The following is a 17,711-nucleotide window of genomic DNA, read 5'->3' on the forward strand; positions in this document are numbered from 1 at the left end:
AGCTTAAGCAGTAACATATTTGAAATCTCTTCATGGAATTCTACTCTACAACCAAGTTCAAGAACAGGACTATTGAGCTCTGAGAACACTGAATACCTATATGAGATCAGCATGGACTGAAAATCTAAGGTCGCCACTCAGTATTTGTTTCCTGGTACGTTCTGAACTGAATAGTGCCATTGAAACCATACTTTGAGACTGTCTACAAAGACTAGGAAGAGAGTGAAACCCAGTCTATTTATTTTTTCCTCTCTTTTATTGGATTTTTAAACTTACATTTTAAATGTTATCCCTTTCCCAGTTTCCCCTCCAAAAACCCACCATTCCATCTCCCCTCCCCCTGCTTTTATGAGCCTGTTCCCTTACCCACACATCCACTTCCTCCCAGCTCCTCACCCTGACATTCGCCTGCACTGGGGCATCAAGTCTTGACAGGACCAAGGGCCTCTCCTCCCATTGATGCCTGACACTGCTATCCTCTCCTACATATGCAGCTGGAGTCATAGGTTCATCTCTGAATACTCTTGGGATGGTGGTTTAGTCTCTAGGAGCTCTGGGAAGGTCTGGTTGGTTGATATTGTTGTTTTTTCTATAGGGTTGCAAACCCCTTCAGCTACATCGGTCTTTAACTCCTCCACTGGGGACCCCGTTCTCAGTCCAAAGGTTGGCTGTGAGCATTCGTCTCTGTATTAGTCATGCATGCTCTGGCAAAATCTCTCAGGAGACAGCTATATCAGGCTCCTGTCAGCATGCACTTTTTTGCATCTGCAATACTGTCTGGGTTAGGTGTCTGTATATGGGATGAATCTCCCAAGTGGGACAGTCTCTAGATGACCTTTCCTTCAGATTCTGCTCCACACTTTTTCTCTATATTTCCTCCATTGAGTATTCTAAGGTCCGAAGCATCCACACTTTGGTCTTGCTTCTTGAGCTTCATGTGGTTTGTGAATTGTATCTTGGGTATTTTGAGATTTGGGCTAATATTAGCTTATTAGTGAGTGCATACCAAGTATATTCTTTTGTAATTGGGTTACCTCACTCAGGATATTTTCGAGTTCCATCCATCTGCCTTTGAATTTCATGAAGTCATTGTTTTCAATAGCTGAGTAGTACTCCATTGTGTAGATATACCACATTTTCTTTACCCATTCCTCTATTGAAGGACATCTGGGTTCTTTCCAGCTTCTGGCTATATAAATAAGGCTGCTATGAACATAGTGGAGCTTGTGTCCTTGATATATGTTGGAGCATTTTTTGGGTATATGCCCAGTAGTGGTATAGTCGAGTCTTCAGGTAGTACTATGTCCAATTTTCTGAGGAACCTTCAAACTGATTTCTAGAGTAGTTGCATAAATTGCAAAGGAAGAAGTCAAAATATCACTATTTGTAGATGACAGTATTCTTAAGTGACCCCAACAATTCCACCAGAGAACTTCTAAACCTGATAACTTCATTAAAGTGGATGGATAAAAAATTAACTGAAACAAGTCAGTAGCCTTCCTCTACTCAAAGGATAAGGAGGCTGAGAAAGAAATTAGGGAAACAACACCCTTCACAATAGTCACAAATAATATAAAAGACCTCGGTGTAACTCTAACCAAGCAAGTGAAAGGTCTGTATGACAAGAACTTCAAGTCTCTGAAGAAAGAAATTGAAGATCTTGGAAGATTGAAAGATGTCCCATGCTCATGGATTGGCAGGATTAATATAGTAAAAATGGCCATCTTGTCAAAATCAATCTACAGACACAATGTAATCCCATCACAATCCTAAGTCAATTCTTCACAGAGTTAGAAAGAGAAATGTGCAAATTCATTTGGAATAACAAAAAACACAGGAAAAGGAAAACTATCCTCAACTTCTGGGGGAATTACCATACCTAACCTCAAGCCTAGCCTTTGGGAGGAAGAGATTTATATAAGGGAGCTGGGAGCCAGGAAATAGGATGGGAAGAAGTTCTGGGAGAAGGCACACTCATTGAACTGAGTGAGACTGAGTGAGTCCAGATTTAAGAATATTCAGGAGTGCACTTTTCAAAGGCTTCAGTGGAGAATCTGTTTCCTTGTCATTTTCGCCCCCAGAAAGCAGAAACCACCACTGTCTTAGTTTCTTTCTGTTCTCAAAGTCTAACATTCATGACTCTGATTCTATCATTCTCGTTTTACCTTTTAGGATTCTCAAGTTTGACATCTTCATATTTGTAACCAAATTGCATCCATGAGATAAAAGATGACATATTTTACTCACAGCTCGCCAAGATCAGAACACAGATGTCTTGAAGAGAAACGGTATTATTCTATTCATCTGTTTTGAGGAAGTATCTCCAGAAATATTGTACTCAACTTTTACTCCTTTAATAAGAACAAAACAGGATGATGAAATACATGCAAGGCAATAATTGGAGTTATTTAAGATATTTACAGAATAATTTATATTAGTATCATTACTGCATTTCCATGCAATCAAGGTATCCTCCCAATCTTAGTTTTTCTCCTAGAATTTTGCAAAAAAAATGCTGTACACATCCCAATTCTTGAGTATTACTTACATAGATCATTAACATTTAACAAGTTCAAGTTGACTTCTGCCACTGGTATTCCTTGACTTTGAATTTTATTCTGAGCAACCTGCCTTGCTAGAAGAGTAACATATTCTGAGACCACCAGATTCCAGGCCCTGTCTAGGCCCATCATATCCAAATTTCTGGAAGAAACTTCAATTATTCAAATGTCTATGTATTTTTAAGGTATACACTCAGGCCTGTTAGTGACAATTCAAGTCACTCTGATTATACTATCAAGTTTTTGCTTTTTTCAGCTCTTCTTCTCAGTGTCTTAAAAGAGAGAGGAAAGCCACATGATGCTCTGTTTCATGGAGAATCTCTCACAGTTCATAGCCAGAGCAGCAACACAGCAGTCATTAGACATCAGCTCACTAAAATGTGTAAATTTTTTATACTAATGGTATCTTGATGCTAGAACCTCAGTGTCAACAGAGGCAGTGGTGACAGTGTGTAGGAGTAGGGAGCCTGGGTCTGTGAATGTTCAAGATTTCTTCTTGTTCTCTATAGAAATACCAGAGGATGACTCTGAGCATGGAGCACTCACTGACTGATAAAACACAGGAGGAGCATTATATGAAATGTATGTGTCTCACCTTGAAATGACTTTTCACCAAACCAAACCAGAAAGTAGAACCTCCCCAGTTCATCCTTCAGAGTGTTTTGTTCACACAGTGGTCTTCTGGTTGCTGCTTTTTCCTGGAATCAATGGTATATTGAAGTGACAGGAGTACTGTTCCATACCAAGCTGAAGATAAGCTATTTTTTTGTCCTTTATTATAGTATTTGCTTATGTCTTCTGCTTTGGCTCTCAAAGACACCTTGTTAATACTTTTGTCAACAGAGCATGCTTACTTTTACCTGGCTGGAGTTTTTCCTCTCCTACAACTGACATTTAATATGCTGTACACACTTCACTTATTATAAGATTTTCTGTGTTACAATGATGTAAAATGGGAATGGAAACATCAACCACTTTTATACTTTTGGTTTGATTTTATTCTAAGTATCTGTAATACTGCCTAGACTATAATAGGTGATCTAAAAGTATTTATTGGATGAATGGCTTTCATGTCTAGAAGAACCTTATCACAGAGGTACATCGCTTAACCTACTTACAAAACTTGAACACTGAACCTGTGGAAGTTAATTGCTTATGATGCTTAGTTTTTCCTGCTGCCTAGACAGGATTTAGGCTTATGGGATGTCCTGCTCCCATAATACCAGAGACATTTCTAAAGATGATTAATTGAAAGGGCAAGACACACTTTCTTTTTTTTTTTAAAGACACACTTTCAAAGCAAGTGGCACCTTCTAAATAATAGCCTGGATACAAAGTGGTCTGAGAAACATCAGTTTGCCTGCCTGCTTAACTCTCCTGCCCCTAGACCCTGCATGGATATGTCTGTAGCCATTGTTGCCAACTTTCTCTGATGATGTCACATTCTCTGATGATGTCATATCCTCTGATGATGTCAGGACACAGTTTCTTGGTTCTCTAATAAGGACTATCCATGGAGAATTCCTGGATTTCAGTATCATGCTGGTATTGAACAAGCATTCAGGTTCACAGGATAAGCATCCAGAGGCCCTTTTCCTCTCCAGTATACAGATGATGATGGTAGCCTATAACCCCTGTCATGTAAGTTAATCTAATACACTTCTTTTCATAACATTATAGAATATTTTCTAATTTCCTTTTTAAAACACACAAACAAACATGAGAAAGAAAACATCCTATGTTTGTACACACACACACACACACACACACACACACACACACACACACACAGGCACACATTCAATCAATCCTGTTCTTTTGTGAAACCTGAAAGAAGAGGTATACAATTAGGAAATTGGCCAAAGGTGATTTTGAATGAAATCTCTCAACTCATACTTTGTCTACTATTTCATAGTGATTCTCCTTCCTACCAGCCATCTTGTTGAAAATCAACCTCTTTAGAGATGTGTTGTGGGAAGTTTTTCTTCCCAGTGACTTTAGTGAAAGTTTAAATATTGCATCTGATTACTCATGAATGGTTATTTCTTAGTAGAGAAAAGTCCCTCACTGAGATCTTAGCTCAGATGTGAAATGGGAACATCAAACACAAAGAGTTCATGAGCAAGAGTGTAAAACAATGTTTGCTTAAAGAGCTAGAGATTTTCCTCCCTACATAGTAGAAATTCTGACTCAGCAGGTGGGTTTAGGGATTTACCAAGGCTTCCAGGTGTTTCCATGCTTTGTTAATTGAGAAGGGAAATGGCCTAGGGGTATGAAAAGAAGTTTCTAGTGAAATGAATTGACTCATTCAATATTTGGAAACATTTTTATTTAAAGATGAAAGGTGGAAACAACCCAGATGTCCCAGGACAGAAGAATGGATACAGAAAAAATGTGGGTTCATTTACAGAATGGAATACTACTCAGCTATTAAGAATGAGGACATCCTGAGTTTTTCAGATAAATGGATAGAACTAGAAAATATCACCCTGAGTGAGGTAACTCAGACCCAAAAGGACATGCAAGGTACGTACTTACTAATAAGTGGATATTAGCAAAAAAAGAAAAAAGAAAAGAAAAGAAAGAGAGAAAGAGAGAAAGAGAGAGAGAGAGAGAGAAAGAAAGAAAGAAAGAAAGAAAGAAAGAAAGAAAGAAAGAAAGAAAGGAAGAAAGAAAGAAAGAACAGAATTCCCAAGATAGAGTCCACAGAACTCAGAAAGGTCAACAAGCTGAAGGGCCCAAGTCAGGATGCCTCAGTCCCACTTGGGAGAGAAAAGAAAGCAACCACAAGGGGGGAGTGACGGAGGGATGGATGGATAGAGGGACAGAGAGAGGGAGGGAGGGAGGTAGAGACAGGAGAGGGAAAGGGGATGGGGTTGGGGAGAGGGGAACTTGATCTGGTATTGGGGGGGGGGACTGAATCCCTGAGGACCAGCAGAAAGAATGGAAACAGGCAACCTCAGGAGGCAGGAGGTTGAGAGGACCCTTCAGAATGTACCAGAGACCTGGGAGGTGAGAGGCTTTCAGGACTCAAAGAGATGTACCTAGATGAAATGCCCTACAGTGGGGAGAAGGAACTTGTAGAGCCCACCCCCAGCAGAAAGACAAGGCATCAAGTGAGGGATGGGGTTGCTATTCTACACTCAAAACTCTGGTCCATATTTGTTCCTGTCTGAAAGAACTGAAGGGATGGAAATGGAGACGAGAATGAGGAAAAGAAGGTTCAGCAGCAGATCTAAAGTGTGTTCCAGCTCAAGGGGAGGACCCACGACCTGACACCATTACTGAGGCTATAGATCACTCACAAAATGGGACCTATCATGACTGCTCTCCAAAAGACATAACAAGCAGCTAAAAGAATCATATGCAGATATTTGTACCCAATCAATGACGGAAGATACTGACCCCTGTTGTTGAATTAGGGGAAAGCTGGAGGAAGCTAAGGAGGAAGGCCAACCTGTAGGAAGATCAGCAGTCTGAATTAACCTGGACCCCTGAGATCTTTCAACACTGGAGCACCAACAAGGCAGCATGCACCAGCTGATATGAGGCCAACAACACAGATACAGCAGAGGACTCCCTAGTCTGGGTTTAATCAGAGAAGATGCACCTAACCCTCAAGAGACTGGAGGTCCCAGGGAGTTTAGAGGTCTGGTCGGGTGGGTGGGGTGGGGACACCCTAGTGGAGATGGAGCAGGGCAGGGAGGAGATATGGGATGTGGAACAGTTGGAGGGTAATCAAATCTGTAGTGTAATAAAAAAATATGCAAGGTATGATCTTTTGGAACCCAAAGAAGCACATTAGGATTTGATTTTCACACAAGTATATTTGAGATGTCTGCATGATTGAAAAACAAGGTTTTGCTAAAAGTGTATTGATTTCTCAATTTACATAAAATATTTATTTATTTATTTATTTATTTATTTATTTATTTATTTATTTATTTGGTTGGTTGGTTGGTTTTTCAAGACATGCTTTCTCTGTGTAACAGTCCTGGATTTCCTGGGACTAGCTTTGTAGTTGGCCTCAACTTGGCCTCAAACATACCGAGATCCTCTGCCTCTGCCTCCTGAGTGTTGGGATTAAAGTTATTTGGATGATATTTTTAATTTTTATGGTAGTGTATGCACATGCATATGTGCCTAGGGAATCTAGAATATATAGTTGGATCCAAGAGGACTATAAGCTGCCTGGTACGGATGCTGGGAAATGAACTCATCCTCTAGAAATGCATCAGGTACCCTTAACCTCAAGGCTATCTCTCTACCCTGTTTTCAAATATTTTTTAAATGTTAAGAAATGGCCATTTTTTGGCATGGATTTTGAATTCCCTGACTTGCTTTGTTGAAGATAGATTTTAAAATGGATTTTTGAAGTGAATATTAAAATTCATCCTTTAAATAATGTGTAATTCTATATACGAGCTAGGACTTTATTTGAATATTAAAACTTACTATAAATATTTGTTTATATATTACATTATATTATACTGTTGTAAATATTTATTTAAGTAAATTTCTTCAGTCTAAGTGTGATTTTACTGTATTATATTTTTAATGACAATGACTAAAATATTTTATAATTATGTAGGATACTTTGAGATAAATACTGATGACATTTGGCTGAAATATTATATTTTATGTTCTCCCGACAAAGCCCTGGTTCCATGGGCAGTGGAGCCTTAGCTACAGCTAAGCTCCTGTACAGCTCCTGAGGGGGACTAGGCTCTTCTCTATGTGTTTCAGGCTGCCAATTGCATTTCTCATCTCCGTGGACTTAGGACATCTTCTGAACGCAGCTCCTTTAACTCTGCTTGTGAAAGACGAAGAATGGTTGTTCACACACATCAACATCTTGTTGCTTTCTCTTGCTGTATGAAGCTCCACTTTATTGTTATACCACATTTTAGTTACCTGTCCGTCAGTGAGTTTGGCATTTAAGTGTTTTCTATTCCTTCGACTTTCAACTGATGACTCTCAAGTACTCTAAGAAATAATTTGGGTAACCTAATTTAAGAAAGAAAAGTGTTATTGCAGTCAATGGTTTTAGAGATCATCCCTCATGATTTCATGTGATTGGTGTGCCTGGCAGAGCAAGACTATATAGTAGGAATATAAAAGGACCATCATTTTTTGATCCTCTCTGGGTAGACCTCCCATCATCTACAATCTTCTCTTGAGGCCTTATACACAGTTCACCATACAGGCAGGGGACAAACCTAGCATATCTGGGAAGAGTAATCTAAACTGTAACAATAGTTACACACAATGTTTGGGTATTTGCTTACATGTTTGTCCTTGGCAACATATTCTCTACTACCAAGACATATACTTTGAATGGGTATATCACACAGCAACTATGTTTAATTATTACAATTAATTTCAGTAAAATGGTTATGGTAAAAAGTTACAATGATTAAGGTATTTCAGCAACTTTTATCATTTGGAGAAAACCACAAAAGTCAGACAATTTATACAAATTATTGAATATCTTTTCAATAGTTGCTGACTTTCAGTCATAGTTTTACTTCACAAAGTAGAAAACTAAATCACACTGGAACAGGTTGTCTCTCCGCTCACACTGCTCTAGACAGAAAGAGGAAACTTAAACTTGATCTCAGGGTCTCCACCAATCTTCACGAACACACACCTCTTATAACAGTGCAAACCTGTGCAGTGTGGTTGTTTCCTGCATAACTTCATTGGGTTTTTTTTTGTTTTGTTTTGTTTTTTGTTTTTTTTTTTTTTTTTTTTTTTTAGCAGGGGTTGGAATTTTGAAGGTTTGAGATTTGGAGTTTTAGAGACTACTTCATTACTAAAGCAATGTGAGGACTTATTCTAGTTAACTCATCAGTTTAATTTGCTTATGTGACTGGACATTCTTATCAAGTAGATAATGAATAGTCCTTAAACGAGAAGTAAAGTAATAATGAAGCTAGAAAGATAATTTGCCAACTGCTAATACAATATCTATTCACAGGCACTATGCATAAATAGCAACACTGAACAAACTGAGCATTCCATTGACCTTTGGGAACATGAACCTAGTTAATAAACACACCTGACTCCATCTCATATGGTAGAGTTAAGTGTTTGACTTCAATATTCTCTGATTTTTTTCAGAGAATTAACATTTCCAGAGTTTTCTTTTTCTTACCATTGAAAATACATGCTATCAAGAGGCAAATCAGACTATTTTTTCAAAGCTATCGTTAACAGTTCAGAAATAGACTCAAGACCTATTTATAAGACTAGTGATGAATGGGCCTCCACAGAGAGTAACAGCCATTTGCGTGATAGCACTTCTGGAATTACTGTTCACATGTATAGAATAGAATACCTTAAAATGATAGTGGTAAAATTAAACCAGGTATTAATAACCATATCTAATAATGTTACCACTTGCAGTGGCTTTTATTTGTATATTGTTAAATAAGCAAAAGAGAAAATGTATTTCAGCATCAAAAAATAATGATACTAGTCAAGATAATGTTAGGAGTGATATTTAAGAAATGGAATAATATTTTCAAGGCTTTCTTTAATTATTCCCTAAAAAGGAACTCTTGCAATGATGATATGACCACTGTGGAAAAACCCGCAGAGAACAGTATGCCATCCTGAGTTAGGACCTCAATAGCTTCAGACCAACCCTTCTCAGCCCATTTTCTCAAATCTAATTTGCAGTAAAATGAACTAACCCGGATGTTGGACTAAGCGTTCCTTGGTTCACTCATGCACATCATTTTAATTTAGTGACTGATTTGTAGCAAAATAGCTCTAATGGTATTGACTACAAGTAAAATTCTTGCTTTCTGGACCTTTGTCATTTGATGGAGAATCCATGCAAAGTAAAAATAACGGATGAAGGGCTAAAAATTTCCTCCCACTCTCAATTATACCCTCACATGAGATTTAATTTTTAACTTTATTTCTCCTAGAGTTGATTACTATCAGCAATGTAGCTATACACTTGGGGAGCACTGAAGTCTGAATGAATCCAACTATGTCTCTCTACAAGGAGTTTCCTCAAAACAGACTTACTAGTTTTTCTTTGCCATGCCTTAGAATATTGCATGACCCATCCTAGGAAGAGTAACCAAAGCAATGAACTGAATGCTACTATGGGGGGGGGGAGGGGCGGGGGAGGAGGTAATGAACAGGGCCAAGGGGCTGATCACAAGTCGAAGAATAGTGTTTTCTAGAATTATAACCACGATCATAGGCACAGCTATCCATATATAACTCTGCCTTATATCTTCTGGTTCTGTTTGTTCCCTACAATAAAGGGTATTTCTTTGGGGTATTTACATTTCTGGGTGTGCTATCATTTATGTACCTTAAATAACTGGAGAAAGGTATCAAGGGGAGAAAAAAATCTCATGTAAGAGTTTCCTTACTCATTGCTTCTCAATGAAAACTGTAAAAAGATATGTCTTAGTGTCCCTACAACTATATACATCTTCAGTTTGGGAATTACTTGGATGTCATGTAAATGTCCCATGTGCCAAGTCTTGGGGAAAAACTGGGTAGCTTCATGCTCTCAACAGTGAGGAAATGGAATCTTTGCTCATTGTATGTCTATGAATTAACTGTTCATGGACATTGAAATTATATTTTTTTTCAGATTTTGTGATACTTATTAAATCTGGGAACAGAAATGAAATTATCTTCAACTTTTCTTGAGCACAGTGTATATGCTGAACTTCAATCAAATTATTGAAACACATTATAGTCTATGTAACATCTATACTGGATACTTCTTGAGAGAAAAAACAGCTAACTAAATAACAATCAAAAAATTTAAAACAAGGGTGTTTTAAACGGTGTTAACTGAGGTGTTAAAATTTTGCATGTAATAATACAGAATACCTGGTCATGTTTGATTACATAAAAAGAGGAAATTATTTTAACATAAACATATTCATGTGACACTGGGGATGCTTGTACTATGAAGGTTTTTTATTTTATTTTTTATTTTTTTCATCTTTATTAACTTGACCATTTCTTATTTACATTTCAATTGTGATTCCCTTCCCGGTTTCTGGGCCAACATCCCCTTGACCCCTCCCCTCCCCTTCTATATGGGTGTTCCCCTCCCCATCCTCCCCAATTACCACCCTCCCCCCAACAATCACATTCACTGGGGATTCAGTCTTGGCAGGACCAAGGGCTTCCCCTTCCACTGGTGCTCTTACTAGGCTATCCATTACCGCGTATATAGTTGGAGCCCAGGGTCAGTCCATGTATAGTCTTTGGGTAGTGGCTTAGTCCTGGAAGCTCTGGTTGGTTGGCACTGTTGTTCATATGGGGTCTCGAGCCCCTTGAAGCTCTTCCAGTCCTTTCTCTGATTCTTTCAACGAGGGTCCCGTTCTCAGTTCAGTGGTTTAATGACGGCATTTGCGTATGTATTTGCTGTATTCTGGCTGTGTCTCTCAGGAGAGATCTACATCCGGTTCCTGTCTGCCTGCACTTCTTTGCTTCATCCATCTTATCTAGTTTGGTGGCTGTATATGTATGGGCCACATGTGGGGCAGGCTCTGAATGGGTGTTCCTTCTGCCTCTGTTCTAAACTTTGCCTCCTTATTCCCTGCCAAGGATATTCTTGTTCCCCTTTTAAAGAAAGAGTGAAGCATTCGCATTTTGGTCATCCCTCTTGAGTTTCATGTGTTCTGTGCATCTAGGGCAATTCAAGCATTTGGGCTAATAACCACTTATCAATGAGTGCATACCATGTGTGTTTTTCTGTGATTGGGTTACCTCACTCAGGATGATATTTTCCAGTTCCATCCATTTGCCTATGAATTTTATAAAGTCATTGTTTTTGATAGCTGAGTAATATTCCATTGTGTAGATGTACCACATTTTCTGTATCCATTCCTCTGTTGAAGGGCATCTGGGTTCTTTCCAGCTTCTGGCTATTATAAATAAGGCTGTTATGAACATAGTGGAGCATGTGTCTTTGTTATATGTTGGGGAGTCTTTTGGGTATATGCCCAAGAGAGGTCTAGCTGGGTCCTCAGGTAGTTCAATGTCCAACTTTCTGAGGAACCTCCAGACTGGTTTCCAGAATGGTTGTACCAGTCTGAAATCCCACCAACAATGGAGGAGTGTTCCTCTTTCTCCACATCTTCGGCAGCATTTGCTGTCACCTGAGTTTTTGGTCTTAGCCATTCTCACTGGTGTGAGGTGAAATCTCAGGGTTGTTTTGATTTGCATTTCCCTTATGACTAAAGATGTTGAACATTTCTTTAGGTGTTTCTCCGCCATTCAGCATTCCTCAGCTGTGAATTCTTTGTTTAGCTCTGAACCCCATTTTTTTTATTAACTTGAGTATTTTTTATATACATTTCGAGTGTTATTCCCTTTCCCGGTATCCGGGCAAACATCCCCCTCCCCCCTCCCCTTCCTTATGGGTGTTCCCCTCCCAACCCTCCCCCCATTGCCGCCCTCCCCCCACCAGTCTAGTTCACTGGGGGTTCAGTCTTAGCAGGACCCAGGGCTTCCCCTTCCACTGGTGCTCTTACTAGGATATTCATTGCTACCTATGAGGTCAGAGTCCAGGGTCAGTCCATGTATAGTCTTTAGTTAGTGGCTTAGTCCCTGGAAGCTCTGGTTGCTTGGCATTGTTGTACATATGGGGTCTTGAGCCCCTTCAAGCTCTTCCAGTTCTTTCTCTGATTCCTTCAACGGGGGTTCTATTCTCAGTTCAGTGGTATGCTGCTGGTATTCGCCTCTGTATTTGCTGTATTCTGGCTGTGTCTCTCAGGAGCGATCTACATCCGGCTCCTGTCGGTCTGCACTTCTTTGCTTCATCCATCTTGTCTAATTGGGTGGCTGTATATGTATGGGCCACATGTGGGGCAGGCTCTGAATGGGTGTTCCTTCAGTCTCTGTTTTAATCTTTGCCTCTCTCTTCCCTGCCAAGGGTATTCTTGTTCCCCTTTTGAAGAAGGAGTGAAGCATTCACGTTTTGATCATCCGTCTTGAGTTTCATTTGTTCTAGGCATCTAGGGTAATTCAAGCATTTGGGCTAATAGCCACTTATCAATGAGTGCATACCATGTATGTCTTTCTGTGATTGGGTTAGCTCACTCATGATGATGTTTTCCAGTTCCAACCATTTGCCTACGAATTTCATAAAGCCGTTGTTTTTGATAGCTGAGTAATATTCCATTGTGTAGATGTACCACATTTTCTGTATCCATTCCTCTGTTGAAGGGCATCTGGGTTCTTTCCAGCTTCTGGCTATTATAAATAAGGCTGCAATGAACATAGTGCAGCACGTGTCTTTTTTATATGTTGGGGCATCTTTTGGGTATATGCCCAAGAGAGGTATAGCTGGATCCTCAGGCAGTTCAATGTCCAATTTTCTGAGGATCCTCCAGACTGATTTCCAGAATGGTTGTACCAGTTTGCAACCCCACCAACAATGGAGGAGTCTGAACCCCATTTTTAATAGGGTTATTTGTCTCCCTGCCATCTAACTTCTTGAGTTCTTTGTATATTTTGGATATAAGCCCTCTATCTGTTGTAGGATTGGTAAAGATTGAACTCAAGTTTCATTGGGCACCTTGTGGTTAATCTGAAAGATTTATAAAAAAAATCAATCATTTATTACATTTCCATTGTGTTTTCTTTACATTTATTTATGTATTTAGTGTGGCAGTGATATGTAGATTAGAGAAAGGTTTTTGAGAACCTGTCCTTTCCTTTGATCATTTGTGACCTGTACATCAAACTCAGTTATTCAGTCTTGGCTACAAGCACCTTTTTCCTACTGAGCCATGCTGCTAAGTCTCACTTAATTTTTTAATATCAACAGAGTTTTTAGCCATCTTTCCTACTTTCAACCTTTTTGAACCTGGTTAGGCTAATTTAATTTCAGTCTCTGAAGGTACAGAATTGAGGGAAGCCAAGGCTCTTCTGTCTGGGAGTTGGGGCTGGTTCAGGCAAGATGATTGGGTTTGCATGGACTTCATTTACCATGAGTTTAAAAGACACTGTGGCTCCTGGAAGTGGTGCAAGGCTGAAATCTGCTGTAGGACCCACTAATATGCATTTTATCTCTTTGGCAAAGTTTTGCTGCACAAGAAGTCTTTGTAGGCAAAAACCATCTGTCTTAGGTTTTTATTGCTGTGAATGAATAAAATGAGGTCATGCCTGCTCTAAGGTAATGGTTGAGGAAAGGTTTTGTTATAGATATCACAGAAAGAATAGCTAGAGGCATCTGAAATAGTCCAGACTGGAACATGGCTTGCAGACAAAACTGGGGCATGAGAAGAGAGAGAGAAAGTAGGGGAAACAAGAGGAACCAGGAGCCAAGAGACCAAGAGAGCACATAGACAAAATATGCTGACTTATATTGAGGGGAACAGAAGTAGAAGCTCAACCCCTGGGCTGGAGAGGTTTAGGGTAGGGAGGCAGGGTGAGAAATGCTGGGAGAAGTCATGGGTACTGAATGAGACTTGTCCCAGTTTTCTTGAAGCCTAAGAACAAAGAGAAGCCATGAGTACAGCAATTCTTATAAAGGATTGCATTTAATTGGGGTTTTCTTATAGGTTCAGAATGTTAGTGCATTGCTATCATGGCAGAAAGTATGGTAGCATGCAGGAGTCATGGTGCTAGAGGGGTAGTTGAGAGTTGTATGTCCACTACTTCAGGAAGAGAAGAGAGCCACTGGACCTGGCTGTGATTCTTGAAATCTCAAAGTCTACTTCAAGTGACACACTTCTTCCAACAAGGCCACACATATTACAAGGCTATATCTCAGACTAGTTTTGCTTCTTTGTGACAAAGCATTCACATTTAAGAATCTATAGGCCTTAGATGAAATGCCCTATAGTGGGGAGAGGGAACTTCTAGAGCCCACCTCCAGCAGAAAGACAGGGCATCCAATGGAGGGATGGGTTTGCCATCCCATAGTGAAAAACTCTGACCCAGAATTGTTTCCATCTGAAAGAACTGCAGGAACAAAACTGAAGAAGAGGCTAAGGAAAAGGAGTGCCAGTGACAATCCCAACTACTGATCCACAAGGCCTGACACTGTGGCTATGGTGTGCTCACAAAAGGGAGCCTATCATGACTGCCCTCCGAAAGACCCAACAAGCAGCTGAAAGAGTCAGATGGAGATATTTACACCTAACCAATGGACAGACATAGAGATACAGAGTTATAAAGACAGAGATTTAACTGACTTTCCTAATTCAACCCCTGCGGTTGAATTAGGGGAAAGCTGGAAGAAGTTGAGGAGGAAGATGACCCTATAAGTAGACCAGCATTCTCAATTTAACATGAAATCCTGAGATCTCTCACACACTGAGCCACCAACCAAGCAGCATATAGCAGCTGATATGAGGCCCCAACATATATACAGCAGAGGACTGCAGGGTCTGGACTCAGCCAGAGATGCAACTAACCCTCAAGAGACTGGAGGCCCCAGGGAGTGTGGATGGGGATTGGGGACATCCTCATGGAGACAGGGGTTGGGGAAGGAGGTATGGGATGTGGAACAATCAAAGGGTGGACCAGGATGGGGATATGGTCTGCACTTTAAAAAAAAGAAAGATTAAATTTAAAAAATGAGTCTATGGTGGCCACTATTATTCAACCACTATACCATCCAAAGACAGCATTGGAAAGAATCTGACATCAGTTCAGGAAAGTCAGTTAAATCTCTGTCTTTATAACTCTGTATCTCCTTGTCTGTCTATTTCTCTGCCTGCCATCATATATATATATATATATATATATATATATATATATATATATGTGTGTGTGTGTGTGTGTGTGTGTGTGTGTGTGTGTGTGTGTGTGTGTGTGTATTTCCCTCTCTTTTTCTGTCTCTCCTCTCTTTCTGTCTTTCTGTTTCTTTCATTTTCTTTCTTAATTAGATCTGTCATCACACTTCTTATTCTCACACAAAACTAACTTGAAAGTTGAATATACTAAATGCCATATTAATGATTTAGTATTATAAGTCATTTTCCGTCTTTGAAGAGTTCTTAACCAGGAAGAAGTGGAATTAAAGAGTTAGTAGAAAGGCTTACATAAGCGTGGTCCGATGGAGATGAGAAGATAAAAGAGGAGCTTGCCAAACAGGGTAGTAGCAGTAAGAAGATCTGGGTCACTAAGGAAAGACACCGTGTAACACCTGGGCAGAAGAACAACTGCAAATGAAAACTATGAAGTGACACTGATTGATTGACAGCAAGGGGAATGATGTCCTGTATTCAGTGTGTTCATTGGAATTCTCATTAAGTGGAAATTACTGTGAGTGGAGAGAATTGATCTGGCTCCACTCAAAATGTAGAAAATGTTTAAAGAATCTACAGTTCAGAGGAATTGAAGAGACAGAATTGGTAGCTTGTTGACATCCACTAGAGCTTTTTGGTTTCATCCTTTGATTATTTTGAGGTTAGTATAACTATTGCCAGAAACTGAGTGACTTCCTCTTTGGATTTAGTTCCTATTTATGTTGCTGAATAAACATCTAGTTTTAAAAGAACAGCCATTAATAATGTGTCCATTGGTATGTCCTGCCAAACCTCTATATTTTTTTCAACTATGGGTTAATATGTATGGCAGTCACTACTAAGCTCTTAATGGCTATTTATTTATTCCTGAAACATGTTCACTTGAATGTTTTCATTGACTATCTAGTCACTTATTAGTCATTCGTTTACCACTGCACACATTGGTGGAACTGTTAAATGCACCATTTTGTTGAGCTCTTGGAGAAGAGTCACGGTGACAAGAAGCATATTGTTTGGAATTCCTTAGAAGCACATCCCAATAGTATTGATTCTGTTTATTCAAGACCCCAAACAAATCAAGTCATCTACAGACAGAAAAAGGTGAGTTGAAAGACTCACTTGGAAACAAAAGTACTAGGAGAACAATTGTCTTTTTTCAGAACCCACTTAGAAAACGAATAGTTGGGGGGAGGGGGACAATGGGGGGAGGGTGGTGAGGGGAACACCGATAAGAAAGGGGAGGGGGGAGGGGGATGTTTGCCCGGAAACTGGGAAAGGGAATAACACTCGAAATGTATATAAGAAATACTCAAGTTAATAATAATAAAAATAAAATAAAATAAAATAAAATAAAATAAAATATGGAAGATAACCACAAAAAAAAAAAGAAAGAAAACGAATAGTAGCTAAATAACTGGGAGTTTAGTAATTCGGAAGACTGTAAATCTAATACTGTTCCAGGGGACTGTGATTTAGAATGGTTAATGGTGGAGCTTTGTGATAATTCAGTACGAAATGTTCTTTGCTAGATGCTATATAAAAAAATAGGGAATTGGCACACTTTGCCACACCCTACAAGTCTGCCTGCATCCCGGGAGGTCTGCTCTTACCCAAGACAGAGAGCTCTGCCTGCCTCAAGGAGGCCTGATCAAACACTGGACACAGAGCTCCACCTACCTCCCAGGAAGCCTGCTCCAACCTGGAACACACAGGCCAGATAACACTAGAGACAAGCAGATGGCAAAAGGCAAGCACCAGAGCTAATCATCAGAAGCTAATGTGATATGGCACCACTAGAACCCAACTCTCTTACTACAGCAAGCCCTGGGTGTCCTAACATGCCTAAAGAAGAAAATAGTGACTTCAAACTCCAACTCCTGAAGATGCTAGAGGCCTTTAAAGAGGAGATAAATAAATTCCTTAAAGAAATATAGGAAAACACAAACAAACAGATAGAAGCACTTAAAGATGAAACAAATAAATCTTGTAAGGAAATATAGGAAAATAAAATCAAACGGGTGAAGGAAATGAATAAAATGATCCAAGTGCTAAAAATAGAAATAGAAGCAATAAAGAAAATACAAATGGAGGCAATCTTGGAGATGGAAAACCTGGGAAACAGGACAGAAACTATAAATGCAAGCATCATAACCAAATACAAGAGATTGAAGAAAGAATCTCAGGCATAGAAGATACTATAGAAGAAATTGATACATCAGTTAAAGGAAATGCCAAATGTAAAATTTTCCTAACTCAAAACATCCAAGAAATGTGGGACACTTTGAAATGACTAAACTGAAGAATAATAAGAACCGAAGAGGGTTAAGATTCCCAACACAAAGGGCCAGAAATCATCTTCAACAAAATCATAGAAGAAAACTTTTCTAACCTAAAGAAA

At 39.4% G+C, this 17,711-nt stretch overlaps 1 long non-coding RNA gene across 1 annotated transcript in view; it reads right to left on the reverse strand.

Annotated features, from left to right (window-relative positions):
- Positions 1-237: 237 nt before the first annotated feature.
- LOC134479730 (uncharacterized) overlaps positions 238-17,711 on the reverse strand; it is a 291,954-nt gene continuing 274,480 nt past the window's right edge. Inside the window, exons 4-5 of the long non-coding RNA XR_010053398.1 lie at positions 3,157-3,259; positions 238-2,351 (exon numbers count right to left, since the gene is read on the reverse strand). This is a non-coding gene — a long non-coding RNA (uncharacterized LOC134479730). The remainder of the gene's footprint in view (positions 2,352-3,156; positions 3,260-17,711) is intronic.

This window comes from Rattus norvegicus, chromosome 7 (assembly GCF_036323735.1).
Source record: "Rattus norvegicus strain BN/NHsdMcwi chromosome 7, GRCr8, whole genome shotgun sequence".
Lineage (NCBI taxonomy): Eukaryota > Metazoa > Chordata > Mammalia > Rodentia > Muridae > Rattus > Rattus norvegicus.